At 34.6% G+C, this 18856-nt stretch overlaps 1 protein-coding gene across 1 annotated transcript in view; it reads right to left on the reverse strand.

Annotated features, from left to right (window-relative positions):
• Nucleotides 1-16992, reverse strand: part of Tob (Transducer of ERBB2) — a 58953-nt gene extending 41961 nt beyond the window's left edge. The window contains exon 1 of the mRNA XM_085812625.1: nucleotides 16637-16992. The gene's annotated coding sequence lies outside the window, so the exon portion shown is untranslated. The remainder of the gene's footprint in view (nucleotides 1-16636) is intronic.
• Between the last annotated feature and the right edge of the window lie 1864 nt (nucleotides 16993-18856).

The raw sequence follows: 18856 nt of genomic DNA on the forward strand, positions 1-18856 counted from the left end.
TTGGCAGGTAGAAATCCATCCTGAAGACCGAGAAAAGACGGCATTTACTACGAGACAAGGACTTTGGCAGTTCAAAGTGATGCCGTTTGGACTGTGTAATGCGCCGGCAACATTCGAACGTCTTATGGAGACTGTTTTGAAAGGCCTTTCCTACGAAGCCTGTCTGATATACCTGGACGATATCATCATCGTCGGAAAGAGTTTTGAAGAGCATCTAGAAAATCTTAGAAAGGTGCTTCAGAAACTGAAAGAAGCCAATCTGAAGCTGAGTCCCGCTAAATGCAAATTGTTCCGAAAGGAAGTGACTTACCTGGGACATGTCATCTCTGCAGAAGGTGTGCGCACGGATCCTGAAAAGGTATCAGCGGTTAAATCCTGGACGCGTCCCGAAAATGTCCATCAGCTGAGAAGCTTCCTAGGGCTTTGCACATACTATAGGAGATTCGTGAAGAACTTTTCTTCCATCGCAAGACCACTTCACAAGCTGACAGAGAGCAAGCAAAGATTCTTGTGGACAAAGGAATGCGAGGATGCATTTAACAACTTAAAGGAAGCTTTAACATCTGCTCCAATCCTGACGTATCCTCAGCTCGACAGACCATTTATTCTCGACACCGACGCGAGCAATGAAAGTGTCGGTGCTGTTTTGTCCCAAGAAATAGACGGCCAAGAACGTGTAGTAGCTTACTGGAGCAAGTGCCTGTCTAAACCGGAGAGGAATTACTGTGTCACAAGAAAAGAGTTGCTCGCCATAGTCAAAGCTGTAGAACATTTCCATCATTATCTATACGGGAGAAAATTCCTCCTCCGCACGGACCATGCCTCATTGGCTTGGCTTTTAAATTTCAAAAATCCTGAGGGTCAAATAGCCAGGTGGATACAGAGACTCCAAGAATATGACATCACTATCCGTCATCGTAAGGGATCATCACACGGAAACGCCGACGCCCTGTCTAGAAGACCTTGCCAAGAAAGCTGCCGATATTGTTCCAGGGTGGAAGCGAAATACGAGCTGCTGACTCCGGTCGCAAGACAAATTACAACATCAACATCGGCTGATCGAGACCCGTGGAGTGATGATGAAGTCAGGAAAGACCAGCTGGAAGACCGCGACATTAAACCCATACTTGATTTAATAGAGTCATCAAACAGAAAACCTACATGGCAGGACATTTCTATCTGTAGTCCTACAACAAAACAATACTGGGCACTCTGGGATTCACTTCACATTCGAAACGGCGTCTTATACCGGAAATTCGAGTCGGATGATGGGAAGACGTTCCGATGGCAACTGATACTTCCAAGATCTCGGATTCCTGATGTCCTCAAAGAACTACATAACAGCCCTACAGGAGGTCACTTTGGAATTATGAAGACCTTACAGAGAGTTCGTGAGCGCTTTTACTGGAATAATGCAAAGAATGACGTGCAAAAGTGGTGCCGATCTTGCGATGCCTGTGCAGGTCGGAAAGGACCGAGGAAACGCAGCCGAGGCAGACTGCAACGTTACAACGTAGGTGCGCCTTTTGAACGTATCGCCTTTGACATCCTGGGACCTCTGCCACGAACTGCTGATGGCAACAAATACATACTCGTTGTCATTGATTACTTCACCAAGTGGCCTGAAGCTTATTCTATTCCTGATCAAGAGGCAGTCACAGTAGCTGAGGTAATGATACAGCACTGGATTTCCAGGTTCGGAGTGCCTCTTCAGTTACATTCCGATCAGGGAAGGAATTTTGCCTCGGCAGTAATCAAAGAACTATGCAAACTACTTGGCATTGACAAAACTCAAACGACGCCATTGCATCCCCAGTCGGACGGCATGGTAGAGAGGTTCAATCGAACCATCCTTAATAACCTCTCATTAGTGGTTTCCAGAAACCAACAGGACTGGGACAAGAAATTACCACTCTTTTTACTGGCTTACCGCAGTGCTGTCCACGAGACTACCGGCTATTCTCCATCACAGATGCTCTTCGGTCGTGACCTTCGTCTGCCTTGTGATCTATTGTTTGGCCGCCCTCCGGATGCTCCTTCATCGTCTGAGGAATATATTCAAGATCTCCAGGCCCGGTTTGAAGTGATGCACAATTTTGCACGAGAGCGAGTCAACTTGGCGACGGAGAAGATGAAGACCCGATACGACACAAGAGCTACTGAACATCAATTCCACGAAGGAGACAAGGTGTGGTTGTGGAATCCGACTCGACGGAAAGGACTTTGTCCGAAATTACAGTCACCTTGGGATGGGCCGTACACAGTCCTAAACAGGCTGAATGACGTCGTTGTTCGGATTCGTAAGTCTTCGAACTCTAAACCTAAAGTCGTTCATTACGACAGGTTAGCTCATTACTATGGCCATAGTACATAATGTAAATAATTGTAAATAGTATAAGACCATGGTCCATTTTGTTTTTAAATGTGTATTTGATTTGTTTTATGTACTGCATTTATTGTTCATGTTGTTTATTATTGTAATGTAATGCTTATTAATGCATTTATGCCACAGTTGTAAGTTTAGCTTCCTGTCCAGGGATTGTACTGCCCGGGACGTGCAGTCCTTGGGAAGGGGGCAGTGTTACGAATTTGGTATTTAAAAAGCTAATGTTAGTTCAATTACAAATTAAATGATTTTATTTCTCGCGCAGTGCAGCGCGTGACGAATATTAAAAGAAAGCTAAGCCGTAAAATTGAAATTACAAGAGCGCGTGCATTAAATAAATAAATATCTCTTTTTGATTTCGAGAAAGTACTGGAAAATTCTAGCGCATGATTTTAAAATCTTATAAAAGGAGGAAAACATCTCAGTTTGTAGTAGTTGCTTAGTTTGTTGTTGTTTAGAAAACTGCTCTTGTTGATTGTAGCGAATTCGTGGATTAGCGTTCTTTAGCTGTTTTTAATTGCGTTCTATTGGACATTTGAGTAGTTAAAAGATAACTACTGTGAGATATTGTAATACTGCATGATAATTTGAGAAAATTTAAGCATTTTTGTTGTGATAATAATAAATTTTTTTTGTTCATTTTTCATCGGACTTGTGCATTCATTTCATAACGAACCCGTACGCACGCAACAGTATGTATACCTCATGCATGTCCTTATATTTGTAACCTTACATATCTATTGCACCTAATGTTCTACGCATCATGCATATTGGCATCTGCCAATATTTGTATCTTCTGCACATTGTAACATATATCCCGCATAATCCTGTACCATGCATCTTATTTCGCACCATGTATCCTGGCACTTATATCACTCTGAACCTCGTATCATGTATCTTGGTGTCTACATATATCTGTATCCACAGCATCTTGTATCATATATCTTGCAACATCCTGTAACATGTAACTTATTCTGCATTTATATATCTTATATTCATAAGTACGTATACGTCACCCAATGAGTGTCACCTTAGATATGTTCTTATAAATGTCCCCTTATACATCTCATGCACCCATGTTCCTACGTAACATGCATTTAGGCATCTGAATATACATGTATCTTATCTGCAGTCTATCTGTAGCCACCGTATGTTCTTATGTATCATGTATCTAGGCAATAGATAAAGGTGGACGTGGCGCTATACCGATTAACCGTATTGGTAGAGGGGTAGTGCCCACGTCCTCCGTCGCATGCCGCATAAATTCACTAAAATCTACAATTAAAATAACTAAGCATTCAAAATAAAAAGCTTACGGCAGATAATGCGAAAACATGCAACAAATTAAATTTTCTGTGAAAATACTTTCTTACAAATTATATTGCCATCTTCTGGGTATTACAATATGTCAGACTTTTCAGTTGTTTAAAAATAATTTTGCGTTTTGCGTTGTTGTCAATGGCAGTTCATATCTGCTTTCACACTGGAGCTTGACGCCCCCAAGGACATCGTAGAAGTCATTTGCTTATCTTTCGACACGACGGATCACCACCATGCTTTACAGAGTTTGCACTTCATACAATTTCTCCTCTTAAATATATAAAATCAAATTCAGGTTTTGGGGGAAAATATCACTTGACGGAATAATATTGTTGCATTTTTCTTTTTCTGACACCAGTTGTTACATTATTGTCTTTCTTCACGTTCTTACGGGGTTCGTAGATTTGGAGTGAATAACGGCAACACTTGATGAAGTATCGAAACACACTTTATTTACCAATATTAATCAGATAGCTCAGAAATTCACTTTTACAGTCGTCGAACTGTTATAAACATGCTGACATGTTCAGCGACACAGCCTTCACACTGTCAGGCAATAACGGTGGAGACAGCTTCACTCCAAAGCACCAGAGTACAGCTCCCGACTCTGCTCGGTCGTTCTCGGAGCTCCACGTACTCTCGAGACTCTCCACGCTACAACTCGCGACGCACTCGACGACACACAGAGCACGGCTCCCGACTCTTCGGTTCAGTCGTTCCTGGAGCTCAACACGCTCTCTCGACGATGCACTAACCGCGATACACTAAGAGACTCCTTCGGTGAACTCGACAACCCACTCGGCACTCGCTGCCCGGCTGTCAACTCGATCGACTCCGCAGGGACGGGACACCAACTCGATATTGACTATCTTGCACTCCAGACGAGGCACTCTGACTCGCCCTCTCGACGAGGCACACACTACTGACTGCGAACCAGCAGGGTTTATATAGCTTTTGGCTTGTGTTCGAGAACATTCTGGGCTAAGCCGGTAAGAATTCGTTCCAGAAAGTTCTCCATCCGTCCATAAAACATCGCCAATTTTGTCGCCAAATGTCGCCAAATGGGCGATTTTTGGCCAAATATGGCAACCCTGCCTTTCCTTGCCGTTTTATGGCAACCCTAAAACTGGTTTGCGGGGAAGCTATCTCACCGCGCCTGGACATTTCGCTACAATATTACCACTAACTTTTAGAAATGTCTCGCGTGTGAACCTTCGAAAGGATCTTACATATGCTTTCGAAGTACCAAAGTTATTTTTACTCTTTACTACACACACACTATAATTCTGTATGGAACCTACGCTGATTATCTATTCTTGACAATTCTTTGCGGAACTTATCCTGGCTAAAATGGCTTCAATGTTACACAGATATCAGCATACCCCGCCATCATGTTTAGAACATCCAATATCACTTGCGAATGGTATATTAATAAAAGAAATACAAGGACAAATCGAGGGGTAAATGAAATAATTTCTGTAATATTCAGTCACTGTTTAAACCTATTTCTTAATAGCTTCACATTACAAAACTGAGATACATCAGTGATAATTTTCAATGCTGAATCTTCACTAAACACTTTTAGTACAACTGTTGAAGAAATTGGGGGGGGGGAAGCTCAATCACGTACATAACTAGACAATATCACATATTTTAATACTATATGCTTTATGAATTTACATCATATTTCAATGTCAAGAAAGGTGACAAAGAAATAAAAGAGACAAGAAAAATACAAATTTTACGAGTAGTAGTATTGTCTTCTGGTTTTCGAAATTAAAATTAATATTGTGTAAAGCTAAACTTCAAAAAAGAGTTTCAATGTTAGAGAGGCAATAAAGAAAAAAGAATTCTGCAACAGAAAGGCTAATTTAACAATAAAATACGTTTATGACGTCTTTTGTCAAACTTACGTCTCGTATAGTCTTCTATTGTCTCTCTTTTCACAACGCAAGGATGTTAAAATCAGCAAAAGTGACCAATGTATTAAAGAAGGCATTGTTTTTTTTTTATCAACGCAGCAAATCGCAGAAAATCAACGTAATTATTAAATAGAGGTCGTGGAAATTCATCCAAAACACAACAGAATTGGCTAGATAATGGAATCACGCACACGAAAATGATTTTTGTGCAGATGTTTTTGAAAAATAATGTTTTTTTAATTTGTTAAAAAGAACTCAAATTTGTAAACAGTTCTTATACGCAAAAATGTAAGAATCCGTAATACCGAAGAATTTCTGAAATGCTAAAATCTACTACGTTACGAAATACATTTCGTAAGCACAGAAATCTTATCTCTTAGAAGGAAAAGTTTTCTTTCCTTCCGAATTCTCTGAAAAGTTTTTCTACAATTTTAGTAAAGAATATTTGAATTAAGAATAATATTTCGGGAAATCCAAAGAGGCTTAGCTATATATTCACTGCTATTTATACTAAGTCTTTAAGGAAAAGTAAAAAAAGCTTATCCTTTTAATAGTTAAAGAGCTATCTCCTGTTCATTTTATTCAAAAAATGCTCGTGGAACAATTCAGCGAATGACGATTTTGCATTGCTTTTATGGGAGTTTATGATATTATAGTTTATTATTATATATATAGTTTATTATTGCTTTTATGGGAGATATGAAGTAGAATATGATATTCTATTAAACATTCCAAATTACTCTTAGAACTTCTAAAAGAATACAGCTATTTGCTGTGCATTTGGAAAAGAGAATGCAGACCTTTAAGAACCTGAACTAAACGAAGAATTTTAGGCAGAGCGGAAATTTTAGGCAGAATTGCCTTACAGTTTTTGCTAAATGTTACTAATAACCCTTTTAATAACAATAATAATAATAATAATAACTACATGTCTTGACCTACTTTTTAAATATATTTTAGCGCACATGATAAAAAATAATCAGACGTAAAGCAGATTAAAATGTTAAGCCTTTTATATAGGAATCTGTAAGAGAATTAAATGAATTATGTTCAAATGCATTTCCAGCTTGCAAGCATGCATGCTTAACTTTCGTCGTGTTTTTTCATAGTTTTCCTGCACATGTTTAAAACAGAAAATGCATTAAATTTCTCACAAAACAGCCAAAATTGTTAGCAGATTAAACTTTCAATAAAAATTAATTTATTTTAATCACCTACATGCGCACTACCTTCAAAATTAAGGCCGAAGGATCTGCTAAAAAGCATTTTTTTAAATTGCCGAGCGCTTTATTCAGTTGCCATCAGCCTTGCGCCACTACAAGTGGCCGGAATGGGTGGCCATTTCATTATGGACACGCCTTCTAGGTGGCCACCTTTGCCTCCTATGAAGGGATGGACAGTTACAACCACGCCTTCTCCGGGACTCGAACCTGGACCCATCGCTACGTCAGTTAGGTTGACCAACCATTATATTGGCTGAAAATACTGGAAGATAATATTCATTGGCAGACATTTGCCTATTCAGCACTGGTTACTATTAAAGCCAGAAGTGGTGGCCATTTTATTATGGAGGCAAATAATCGGCAGCCACCGTTGCCTCCTATGAAGGGACGGACAGTGACATTCGAACAGTGACAGTGGCATTCGGACAGTGACATTCGAAACGGGATTCGAAACTGATCCCTACGATACCACAATAGCCTCCCCTAGACCACTGTACCGTCCAGGTGGCTCTGCTACAAAGCTATTATTACCAGTAAAAAAAAAACACAATTTTTTATTTACGTAATATATTATAAATTATCATTCATCGAATTATAAGCTTCAGCGTGCTAAAAAATGAACATTAGCTAGTTTCCTTTAGGAAATCCTCCTCATAGGCAAATAGCCCTCGTGACTTTGCTATATTCAAAACAACATTGTAGAGTCATTAGGTTAATTGGAAGCAGAAAAGATGGAAAATATGCAACCGCCTCCGCCGGGAATCGAATCACGGGCCTTTGAAATACCGGGTCGGTGTGCAGAACCACTACACCACGAAGGCACGCTAGGGAAGTGGGAGAAATACCTTATAACATAACCTAATTTTACAAATCATATGAATAATCCAGTACTATGCTATGAGCTAATCATTTCTGTAAATTTTGAGTTATCTTTGCTAGAAATAAAAACTTTCTATAAATTTCGGTGCATACGTTTTTAGCGGTTCTTCCAGATTTTCAAAATCACAGCATAAGTATTTCGATTCTCGACCATCAAGTCCGGAAAAGTACATGGTAAGCATTACAGATCGTAAGAAACTAATTTAATTAGAACTGCTGATTTTTTCATTGGTCGCATGCCAATTTTTCTAACAGTTAGTAGTGTTCTGCAAAAGTTGAAAAAAAAGTTAACGACTGTGCATAAAATTCAGTCTTTCGAATATTCTAGATGCGCATTCATTCTTTCAAATTCTGCACTGAAGTATGTGCAACATTGGTAAGCAATTTATTAGTAATAGTAGTAGTTAGCGAAACCTATAAGCCGCTCTGCCTAAGGATGTTAAAATCGACAAAAGTGACCAATGTATTAAAGAAAGGCATTGTTTATTTTTTATCAACACGCCAAATCGCAGAAAATAGAAGTCATTATTAAATAGACGTCGAGGAAATTCATCCAAAACATAACAGAATTGGGAAGATGACGTAAAGGTCTCTATGCTCTTTCCAAATGCATAGTAAATAACAATATTCTGTTACAGGTTCTAAGAATAATTTAGAAATCTTTGATAGAATACCAGAGTCTATTTCATATATTGATAAACTCTCATAAATGCAATGCAAAACCGTATTCCTTCAATTTGTGTACTTATGAGTAGAGTAATAATACTACACAGATTTTTTTGTACTTCATTATATGTAATATTCCTGCTTTGCATTTTCAAAGAAAATTATATATGGTAGTTTTTAAGAATATGTTTTCTAGTTCAAAACAATTTTTCGACTTAATAAACTGATAATATTTTTCGTTTTCTCTTATTAAAAATGCATAAGAAATGTTACTGTTTTTAGTATAATAATCACATTGAAGTAATATGATGTGTCTTTTTTTCTTGGCTGCGAGGGATGTTGCATTTTGAATCTTTATTTTATACCGGAAGCTCCACACATGAAAAGACCGAACTTCGTTTTTGTTTTTGTTCGTTGACAATCAGGTTTAAAAATTAGAGCAGTCAGTCTTCATTAAATTTTAATCACCATTCACTGTTAAAGATTTTACCTGATATAATTACAAATTTTACTTGATATAACTAACTTTTAAATTACAAATTTTACTTGATATAACTAACTTTCGAATGACAGAATCTAAATAAATTTATGGATTTAAAAGATATAATTATTTCGAGCAACCGCAGCAGTTTTACAATTTACCCTGTAAGAAGGCCTCACTTCCTAAAGCTGAAACTATATTACAAGAAGCTCTTACCCATCCATGAATTCGCAGTGATATTCAAACTTGATTCCATAAAATAATTTCACAGATTCTAGATTCCTTAATAACAAATCAGATTTTAAATAAATAATAAATCTTAAAATCTCATGAAACATTTTAATATCCACATTGTGTTAAAAAAGAGAATACATATTTTATGCATCTCGAGTTATTCAAACCGAATCGTTAATAGCATATGTCTTGAAAACTGGTTCGTTCTTAATGTATTAAGCAGCTAAGTTATCGCAATTTACTTAACCGTAATTTGTAATTTATTTAATTAATTATTTTATCGTAATTATTTCATTTATTTTATTCCATCATTTATTTGATTCGAAATTAATGAATGACTTATGATTACGGACTCTTTCTGAAATAATAGGAGATGTACACAAAACTGTGAAGTTCTACCACAAAGACGCAAAATAAAATGTATCTTACATATAAAAGTTTCTTTCTTTAAAGTCTAGTAACTTTTGAGTTTTTAAATTCGGAATTATCGATCAGGTTAATGTATTGTATTTCAAGATCAAGGCACAGAATGGCATTGTGCAAAATACGAGAAAGGCTGAGGTATAAAAAACATATTCAAGTATTATGTCTACGTCTCCCATTGACTAAAATAAATCTAAATGGATGGAGTATATTTCTTATCTGCGTTCTACGCTTTTATCGGCCGCATGTACTCTTCTCAGTTGCTATTGCGAAGAGATTTGTCCTTATCTTTCATTCTTTGCCAGTGAAAGACGCATTCGTTAAAAATACTACCATAGTATCTAATTTTGACTTTGTTTTGCAGGTGTTCTTTATCACATTTCCCGCGACGGCATTTGGCAGCGGTTACACCCTTGAAAGTCCGGAGGACGGGATGAGGATGGGACTCACTTGAGCACGCAAACTGTGAATTCCTGGATGCGAAGGTTTAAATAGTACCTCCGTGTAGGTGCTGAGTTGTAGACGGGAAATGGAACGCGCAAACATCGCTGATACAGCGTGCACTTAGCAATGACACATGGCTCTTCTCACCATGTTCCTTCATATATATCAAGAATGAATACGTGTGCAAATTTCTTCTTAAAAAGCACACTTACTAACAATATATTCTTTCCCATAGTACACAATGTAAAAATGTTTTGTATTATGTACAATGTTTAATTATCTAAGAGTGGCATATATGTCGTGAAAGTGTATTTTAAAACAACATAACTATCGTTTTACCACTTTGTCGGACTTCATTGCACGCCTTATTTAAATCACGAAATTTATAGAAATTTTTAATACAGTTACGTCCTTTTAAATTATGTGACAGTTTTATAAATAGTCAGAATTGAGTCAAATTTCTTTCCAAGTTCCAATTTCCACTTTATGCCGGAGATATCATACAATTGGTGCAACGTGTGTTCCGGCTCCATGAAATTAGACCCTAAACGCACGTGACAGTGAGACGTTCGTGAACGTGGATCTCCGCAGAGCAGCGGTGAGGGGTTACTATTTTTTTGTTACACCCAATTCTAAAATATTTGGAAGAATTTTAGAAACTAAAATTGTTAGCTACGGAAGATGATTTATGTTTGCAATTTACATCCAGTTTTCATTTTAAGAATGCTTTAAATCCCTGCAAATAAATATCAAATCAGCGTGCAAATATACAGGTACAAGCCTTTGCAATCAAAGTGTCTCAGTGCTCTTTAGTGAATCATTGCTGTCTTATGTCTTGAGTAACTTAGAGATTTGGTGATACAATACCTTTGCGTTTTATGCCACACAGGGCCATTAGTCAAAAGAAATGTGCTTAAACCAAAATAATTTCCCCTATAGGAATTAATGCAAAATGGATTTAGAAGTTTCTAAATCCCAGGGGACAATTTGTTTAAACTTTTCAATAGTACGTTGTGAAGAAGTTCATATTCAAAAACTAATGGAAATCATCAGATATGAAAAATATCTAAAGCACATGAAAACGTAATTTTATTTTAGTATATCTCTACGAAGGATGTACGCGAGATAAGGAAGATGTTATTGTTCAATGAAGCTTTCCTTTTCATAAAACCATCAAGTAAGTGTGTCTAGAGGGTATGTTCTTTTATCTTTTCTTTATATCTAAACGCCGTTCGACTCTCCTTCCGACTCACTGGGCCTGTTACGTTAAAAATGTGTCTGTGATTGCTTGTTACCTACGTTTTAAAATGTTTCTAAAGTGAGAATTTCCATTGACATTATAATTCTTATGCTGCAGCTTCTTGTTGCTTATCGTGGTGATATCGTTAAGTAAAAACTTTACAGCTAACCTCATTTTACACAAATGTCACAGATTAGAGAACTGTGATAAATTTCTTTCCTTCCCTTTCTTCCGCAATCATCTTTTGTTGCTACTTCTGATATTGTTATTGTTTTTTTCTTGTTGAGCTCATCTTTATGGTCTTCTGGGTTTATGGTCCTTGTGGTCCACATTTTCATAATCTTGCCTGTTCTTGCCTATTATACCTATAAACACGATATCATAGATAACAAAAACGTTTTAAGTGTCAAAGCTCTCGGTTTCCGCCTGCAACCCAATCTGGTCATAATTTCCTTCCACGGCGAATTCATAATCCTCTACGTCCCATGTTACCAGACTTTGTTACTGAGAGTTGCGTTACAGAAAATATTACAAAGATAATTCCTGGAGTCTCTGAAGGATAATTATAAGGCACTGTTTACAGCTTTGAAGACTTTAGACTATTGCCCACTTAGGAGTTCGTAATTGAAGACACAGTGCATTTTGTTCGAATAATCTGTTCGTGAACCAAACTGTTCGTGAAGTGAGGTTCTACTGTACATCTTCATTTGCTTCTACTGAGAAACAAAATACCAGTATTATACTATTTACGAATTTGTCTTGTTATCAATGCAAAATAGCTAATAGACTTCAAACATTTTCTTTGGCAAAGGAAAGGTGTAGTGCTCTTGTTTAACAGTTTATGGCAAAATCTACAAGGATTAATTCCTTAAATGGAGGGCTACTTTCGTGTAAGATTTTATAAAGTACAATGGCTACTATTTATACAACACACAGAGAAAAGTACAAACTCATCAGTACAATTAAACCGTCCATCGGGATAAAAGAAATGTTTGAAAATATCTGTATTAGCTAGCATATCTTAAGCTGTGATTGTAGTGATTAAATGTACAACATATGAATAGTAAATGACATGCCATAAAAAACTTTTGAAATTAAAAAAGCAGAATTTGGGTATCAGATATATCTAAAATTATGATATGGATATTTCGTTTCACTTTATAACTAACTCATTATATTTCTTATTTACCTTTACGAAATAGTATTTAACATATGTTAACAACAAACATCAACTGCGCGACTTCACATGAATGTCTTAATACCAGTGCTGAAGACAAATGTCTTTCATACGCGCATACATACACACAGATATATAAACACATGAAATGAAACGTGAGTGTCTATCTTATAGATATACAGAGATATAAATATTTTAATATTTTTTATGTTAAAGTACTATAATCATTTGTAAATTTCAATTTTAAAATAAAAAGGAATCCCAGATACTTTGTTTCGAATAAAAGAACATTCATCAATCTTAGTTAAAATAAAAAATAATTTATATAGTTTCTAAATTTTGAGTCCACTGCACTTAAGAAGAACGAAAATGAGATGTTTTACGAAATTCTGCGTCAAAACGGGAAGTGTCTATGTTTCTATGTCTTCAAAAACTGCCCGATTATGAAAACTAACATAACTGATTTAGGTAATAAAGATTTACAACAAAACGCTCTTTAACAAAGATAAATTTGGAGCAGGTCCAAATTTTGTAGAATGTCAAATGCCAAACCGTGTTTCTCTTATTTATAGGTTCTTCAAATAAATGTTTAATGATGAGCATCACAATTAGATAAAATATTAGCCACGTCCTAAAGAAAATTCGCTTTTAACTGAGAGATAAATTTTTTCTTCTTGTATATTATATCTCTACGTTGGCTTGTTTAACTAAATTATTATGAAGAAAGACCTAATAATGAAATTCCCGAAATATTTTCGCCCCGTAGCTCTGATGTATCATATCATTCACATGCGCAAATAAAATACTAATTTATTTATAATCTACTAAAGTATACGCCAGTTAATCTGGTTGCCATCAGCTGAAAACCATTATATCGTTCTGTTTTTTTTCATTTTTCCTGTTCTGTATTTGTAGGTTTTTAATTAAGTGCTTTATGAAATATGCATAGAGTGCAGATTATTTATTCTCCTGGAGAAACTGATCAAATTGTTATTATTACTTACAAGAACTGGGGAATTATTTTTCAGCTATAACGGGAACAACGGATCGTTAAATTAAATAATTCCTGGAGAGCGAATGTTTAGCAGCTTATCACATAAAAACTGCGAGAAAATAGCTAAAGTGATGCTTCTCTAAGTTTATGAGGATTATATGATTAGAATGCATTTTTAAACAATAAAAATTCTTTGTTTTTCTATCCACGATATCGGCTTTAGTCGACAAACTGCTTGAACGTGATGGATCAATTTCATAAAAAATTATTAGCATAACAAACACCGCAAAAACTATAGCTAATAGAAATGATACTTTATTACAGTAAAAATGTAAACCTCCACTATTACGCATACTTGCTGAGGGTTCTCTCTGCGATAACTGCAGTAGCATGCAATAAAACTTCGAAACAAATTCCGAGAACATTTAAATGAAAAACAATGCATCAGAAATTTTACAAATTTCTTTCTTTGTCCAGATCCAATTCTTCATTTCATATTCTTCTACACAGCGATTCAAAACCGGTTCAAAAATCTCGTGATGAAAAAGAACAATTGATAGAAATTTTTCAAAAATCTCGTGATGAAAAAGAACAATTGATAGAAATTTTCTGTGATTGAATTCTAACAGAAGATTTTAAAAATAATACACCTGTTAACTTTAGGCTGAACTGAAAAAAAAAATTAGAGACATTTCAAATAAAGCCATTAAAATTTTATTCCCTTTTTTCACAACCTATTTGTGTGAACAAGGATTTTCTTCCATATTTGAGAAAACAAATACAGAAGAAAATTAAAAGTGGATTCTAATTTACGGTTAAAGCTAAATGAAATATGACCAGACACATAGAAATTGATTTCTGTCAAAGAGGCTCAAAATTCACAATAAATTTGGGCTTGTTTAAGAGACCCACTACATTTTGCAATGATTATTTTTGCTTTTTTTAATTAACTGCTTAAAGTCTTAATACTGCTTGATTTAGTTTTTACCTGCTATGATGTTGGTTGATATTCACTAGTGTACAATTTATTTAAAAACAAATAATGGCTCAGAATAATAACTTCAAATGTTCCAAAATCGTGTCGGTCAGAAAATGGCGCCGAAAACTAAGCCGAGTTTACGTGTTATCATTTCACATATGTCACAAAAATAGGGAAAGGTGTCAAAATAATTAATATTTTTCTTTGCAATTTAATGTTCGATATGCAACGATATGAAACTGTATTATTTCCGATGACAGATAACACATTTTTAATGCCAATTCATAAAATCACACGAAATAAAAATTTTCACGCAGAAAAATATATCACATAGTAACTGTCACGGTAGGCAGAATTTAAAGCGCGTGGAAGATGCATGTGCCTTGGGCATAATTTATAAATGAATGCCAACTCTTTAATAATTCCTTAATGCATTTAATTCGAAATACAAGAATTGTAATGAAGAAAATTGTAATGAAAATTACCATCGATACAGCTGAATTTCACCAACAACTAGAAAGCAGTCCCTTCCACTTATAAACATATGGCAAAATAAATTACTGCAGTAATCTCTAGTTGTTAGATGTTTTATACATATTATTTTCCACTAGAAGACTAATCCCATAAAAAATATTCCGAAATGTTTAGAAATAAAAATTCGAGAAAAGAATATGATAGCAACCGAAAAAAATTGAGTAAACAGAGCTGAGAAACAGGAACTAGGCCAAACAAAACTGAATGACCCACATATGCCCTTGACTGGGCCAAAAGAGTAAAGGGTACGCGCATGGTCCCGCCTCCCATGTAGATGGCTACCATCATCATCAGCAACAGCAGCAAAACGTCAATAAATGCTCAGAAAGAAGAATTAGCGACGAAAAAAACAATATTCTCCTATAAAATTTTAAGGCACTTTTTTTCTTTGTAATGAATACCTTTTTTTTGGGGGGGAACCGTATTATCGATCTCAAATTTCGGAAATTTTTTTTATCATTTCACGCCCCTTAAAGTTCAAAGGATCACGCCGATACGGTCCGCTGTCGATGATTTGAAGGTCATTAAAGAACACAGACACAAATCTCAGTAGATCTGAAAGTCCGTAATAGTACTTCTAAGACATTTTAATATTGAAAATAACGCCCGCAACTATCACGGCAAATATTCTCATGAATGGAAATAAACGTCCAATCACAATTACGTGATCCTTCGTAAATAAGGCGCTGTATTTTAAAATACTAATGCTTAAAAATCTAACATCTGTTCGAAATTCAGTTTATAGTCTACGGAACAATTTGACTCGTAAACAAATATACTGAACTTTAAAAATGTTATAAATATATAATACGAGATCTAAATGCAACATCAGTTTCACAGAAGAAGTATAAATTCACTTTTTTGACAGTGCTTGGAAAGGTTCTATTTCGCATTTAAGGGAAATACAAAGGTAAACAATGTGAAACATTCTTCTTTACGCTGTGAAACATTCTCCTTTACGCGCTCCTAACTGCATTCGAAAATGTAATCCTAGTTATTACAGCTTTAATAATCTCAGTTACTAACATTATCATTCATATAGCTTTATCTGTATACGTTCTGCATCTCTGAGATGAAATGCTACAAATTTATAATGAATTTTCATATTGTTTGAAATGCATGCCTGAAAAACGAAAATGAATTTGTCTCATAAATATAATAAATCCAATAAAATTTCCAATAAACGTTTAAGCCATGTCTTTTGAGTATTTTTAATATATAATACTTGTTACGTACGATAGTTCCTAAATTAACGGATTAAAAATTTTGAATTAGTACATATTCAAAAGTTTTTATAAATTGATGTCCACAACTGCTTAAATTTTTAAATCAGTACAACAGTAAAATTTTGATAGTGAAATTTTCGCTATCAATGTAATATGTTACATTATAAAAATAACATTTTAATTTCTTCACAAGCCATATTTTTCCTCATAGATAGTTAAATGCCTTGAACGAAATATGCAAAAAGGTAATTTATTACATGCAATACATATATTACATGCGACGGCTATCTTTTTAACTATTCCATTATATTAAAGATTTTAAATAATATAATGCAAACAAAGGCTTATGTTCACACAAAAAATGAAATACTAATATTTTCTTTAAACAGGTCATTTTACTATTGATTACTATTGTTAAAATTAAAACAAAGTTACTAAAGTTAAAATATTATCAACTAAACAATAAACACATTTTTGAAAATAAAATTATACTTTTCAAAAAGCTTACCGGTAATTATCGCAGATCTTCTGAAATACATTAAATACTGTTAAACACTTTTCTCTTATTATATTCCAGTCTTATATTACAATATGAGTTTGTTCAAGTTTCTTGATGATGAATTTAGCGATAGTCCCATGAGTAATTATTAAAAAACGTTTGCTTACAAAAGTATAAAAAAATTATAAAAGAAAAGGAAAAAAAATGTGGTGGGGTTTTTTATCAGTACTTTTCTGTGAAGGATGTTTCACTTTTCTCTGCGATACCCCCGGAATTAGATCGCGCTACACCCTCCAACGCGAAAATTCCACAAGCAAAAGCACTCTGCGAAACAACTATACCGTCCTCATATAGCGAACCTGATCACTTTCCGATGTGTGACTCCGCCAGCGCACAGCTGTTCATCAGCTGGGAAGACTCTTCCGTAAACCTCCGCGTATATAATATAGTTCTTTGTTTAGTTACGTATTTTCTTAACTTTCAAAGCACAAATTCCAATCTAAAAACTGTGGAATGTACTACGCTCTCTATTAAGAGTATTATACCAATGATATCATATAAAATAAGTTAACTTTTTACTTTGCAGGAAGTAAGTTCGATTTTTGCTGATTGTAGACGTAGAGAAAACGCGGATGTTTTCGCTCATTGGAAGGCGCTCGACGCAGCTGTTCTGCCGTACTTAAGATGTTCATAAGATCCATTTATCTTTTATTCCCAATCTGTAATGATCCCACATTACCTAATTTCATGAAATCAGCCTAATTTTTCTGGTTTAATGATCTCGAATTGGTAATGACTTAAGAGAAACATGCTGCATTTGACACATATCTCTTCAGGTATATTTACTGTAACTAAACTCATAAGCCGTTCTATACTTTATCAAATATGAAGTATTCGTTATCAGTCCGTTGAAATTTATATTATGCTTCTAAGATTTACCTAATAACTGTAATATTTACTTCAACGCTGATAAATGCTCAATGAAAAATTAAGTATTGTAAAATTGCTACTTCTAAAACTGAACAGACTTGCACCATATGGTGGGTTTACTAGCTGGTTTTCTAGAATTAAAGATCACATTAGAGTATTAAACATTTATTACTTAAAGTTTCTATTACAAAAAAATAAGCAAAATTGAAGTTTTTTTTTTTTTTTTTTTTTTTTTCGTTAAAAGTTAGCTGCGCGATTTGATTGATAAGATTTTAATTATGAAATACAACTAACTTCTTTTTGATAATCTAAAACCCTTTTTTCAATTAAAAAGCCAGAGTGAAAGTAGATTAAAATATTTAATTATGATTAATTTAAAAGAGCGTTTAATTATTTTATAGGTATTTAGCAGAAAACATTTGAGCTCTGTCATCCTAAATTAAATACTAGGTAAAAGATTTGAAAGCTTTTGTCTGGACAAGATGTCATGTCAGCAATGCTAAGTTTAAAGCATTACTATTAAATGCTAATCACTTCTGTAAAAAAAAGGAATAGTAAAATAGTAATAGTTTACTGACATCAAAAATTAATGTGAAACTTCTTATTTTAGTACATGTCACAGGTCAGGTATGTATTTGTCAGAAGTTCTTCCCTTTCCACAGCTAATGAATTTCAAAATAAGAGAAAAAAGAAAATGACGCAAGTATTGAACCTGGTATAAATATGCATTGAAATCAATATGTCTACCCAGTTTCGCAAAAGTGATTTAGGTAGCCATTTAATTTCTTCTGTCCTTTGAAAGCTAGCTATATGAAACTTCTAAATAAAATTGACACCGCTATCCATACTTTACATCAAAGGATGATAAATTACCTGAAACACTCAAAGCAAGCTACAGTCAAACTGTTTCAAGCTGTTTCCCTGATCTAACACCATTTGCAGGCTTTTCTTGAAAATTCAAAACTGTTGCAAAATGTATCCATTCAACTTAAACAAATGCATAAAAGGTAGAAATTGCTGAAAATTGTTTATTGAATGAAGTTTTTTGGGAGACAGGTAAGCTAAAATGATAAGGCTTCTAATTTATTTCTGTGAAATTGAAAGGACCTTAGGAATTTCTAGCGTATGTGACTGAAAATATATTCGATTACTTATAAAACAAGTTAATTGCATAATGATTATTTTTTAAAGCAGGCCAGCTTTTTCGACGTCTAGATGCAAAACAAAACGTTATATATTTCTCAAAAATATTTTTTAAAATCTGTCATACGTATTTCTCAAAAATATTTTTTTAATCTG

This window comes from Stegodyphus dumicola, chromosome 3 (assembly GCF_044657685.1).
Source record: "Stegodyphus dumicola isolate Sdum_Otavi_A_Nest chromosome 3, ASM4465768v1".
NCBI lineage: Eukaryota > Metazoa > Arthropoda > Arachnida > Araneae > Eresidae > Stegodyphus > Stegodyphus dumicola.